This window comes from Lontra canadensis, unplaced genomic scaffold (genome assembly GCF_010015895.1).
Source record: "Lontra canadensis isolate GAN:19392208 unplaced genomic scaffold, GSC_riverotter_1.0 scaffold27, whole genome shotgun sequence".
NCBI classification, from domain to species: Eukaryota; Metazoa; Chordata; class Mammalia; order Carnivora; family Mustelidae; genus Lontra; species Lontra canadensis.
In genome coordinates this window covers 9,999,237-10,001,596 of record NW_022631021.1, presented here as the reverse complement: position 1 = coordinate 10,001,596, position 2,360 = coordinate 9,999,237, and the positions used below count along the sequence as shown (strand labels likewise).

The 2,360-nt window shown below is 35.5% G+C and overlaps 1 pseudogene; it reads right to left on the bottom strand.

The window, feature by feature from the left end:
• Positions 1-1,277: 1,277 nt before the first annotated feature.
• On the bottom strand, positions 1,278-1,424 carry LOC116871804 (annotated as a pseudogene).
• Positions 1,425-2,360: the final 936 nt, after the last annotated feature.

Genomic DNA, 2,360 nt, shown 5'->3' with positions numbered 1-2,360 from the left:
CCATGGCCAGTTGATAAATATCCCTGGCCCTCTGCATGGTTCCCTTGTGGAGTACCCCATAATGTATGCCTCATGAGTATGAGCAAAAGCCTCTACAGATGGCATGTGTGAGGACGAATTCAGCAATGTCAAACTGACTGCTAGTATCTGTGTGCTATCTGAAGGTCCTCTGATAGCACACAGATATTTGCAGTCAGTTTGACTTTGCTGGATTGGGAGAAGATGCACTTGGGAGAAGTTTGACTTTGCTGGATTGGGAGAAGATGAACACTTCAGGGCACAGATTGCAGAAAAATAAACTATAGGCTTCTCAAGGACTAAGCCTGACTTTGTGAAATTGAGAGATGAGCACACAATTCTAAGACTTCCTCCCAAGACAAAAATAAGAACAGTATAGCTGGTACACTTTTAGAAAAGGTCTGAGGGACTGATAATAATATTTACTACTTAAGAGAGTTACCAAATACTCTGAACTTTTGTGGCTGATACTCTGCTAAGTGTATATATTACCTAATTAAGTCTTATCAATAAACTTGTGCAAATGATATGATCTACCTCATCTTATAGATGAGCAAAATGAGGCTCATATAAGTGACATTACCAGACAATGGTCACACACCTAAAAAAAGAAAGCAAAGAGACTTGAAGACAAAACATGAGAATTCCAAACCTTTATTTTCAAATTCAGTACCATATAGCTTCAGATAATAGTAAATCTACATTTGATGAGGGTAGCAGAAATAAATAAATAAATAAACAATTCTGATTAGAAGTGTGTATTGGAGTCTTCTAGAATGGAGTAGGTTGGAATTTGTCATTCAGGTAATGGGAAGTCACTGGAGTCTTTAAAACAAGCAGACATAACCAAATATTTTCCTTTAATAAAGATTATATCATGTCATCATATTTTATCATATACTAGAATCCATTATGGGCATAAGTCATAAAAGTGAAAGAAAGATAGGACAAAGAGTGTTGATAGTAGCAACTGAGGGAGAGGAGAGAAGTGTGGAACCCAGAGCCCTGGCATGAGCAGGGCAAAAGGAGGGGAGGATGCCTTCTATCAGGAGATAACTTTTCTTTCAGGTAAACAACTGATATAGTATAGACTCCTCTCACTGATGATTAAAAAACTAGTTTATCCTGACCTTTGGTATAGTTGTAAATTACTATTCCTAAGTTCAAAATTGACAGGATTTAGGTCAGGGGAAAAAAAAAAAAAGAAAAGAAAAGAAAAAAATTGCCTCTTGAATTTATCTGTATCTTTTTTTTTTTTAATCTGTAGCAAGAATTACTATCAAACTCTACTCATTGGGCCAGAGACCCTTGTGGTGTTAGTGAAAGACTTGCCTCCCATGTAGCACACTTCTTATACTTGTGAATTCATTTGTCAGTATCTGCATCCTTTTTTTTTTTTAATAAAACTATCACCTAACTGATATTTTCTGTGACATTTGGAATTAACTCTCTTAAATCCAAGGAGCTGGGGGGAGAAGCAATATTATATTATGTTTAAGAAGTTGATTCCAGATTCAGTTTCCTGGTTGCCTGGTTGCAATCTCCATTGAACCACTTACTAGCTGTATTGCCTTGAGAAGGTTACTAGCTATCTCTAAGTTCAGTAAAACTACAAATGGTGTTGTGAAGATTAAATGAAGTAGTGTGGAACAAGCAATAAGCTTATTGTTGGCACAAAGTCAGAGCCTAAAAATGTTGGAGATACTCTTTTCAATATATATGTACACTCAACCCATTTTTTCTTGAGATTAAAATATATTGACTTTCAATGTATCAACAACAAAAAATGATGTATTGATTCATTCAACAAATATTTATCAAGTGTCCATATACATAATGGTCACTAGTAACAGAGAATTTTTTTAAAGACAAAAAATTATATTTTTATTTCTTGAGTATTTAAAAATTAGTCACTGGAAAGGACTTCCAGAAAGGACCTCTGAAATTCTACTCCTCTTTAAAAGCAATAGTAATACAGACAAAATGTGCCAAAATATACTTTCAATACTCTGGAAATTAACCAAAGGTTTGTAAATAATATGAGAAGGACTAACAGTATGGGGAGCTGTTTTAAAGAACAGCTACAAAAGGAAGAGTGAGTATTACAATATTTTAAGTTGTCCTGTTTCTATCCTCCCATTCCAACATCATGGTAGTCTCAAAAACACACACACACATACGTAAAATAAAAGAACCTGACAATTAACAACATCTGTGAAACCCAGCAGCTGAGCACCACTGGAGGATGCAGAACAGGTTTGCGGCTCTAACAAAAGCCCCAGTCTTCCCTAGCTGTCGATATTTGAACCGTATGGCTGTTCTTTGGAAATCTCATTTACTAG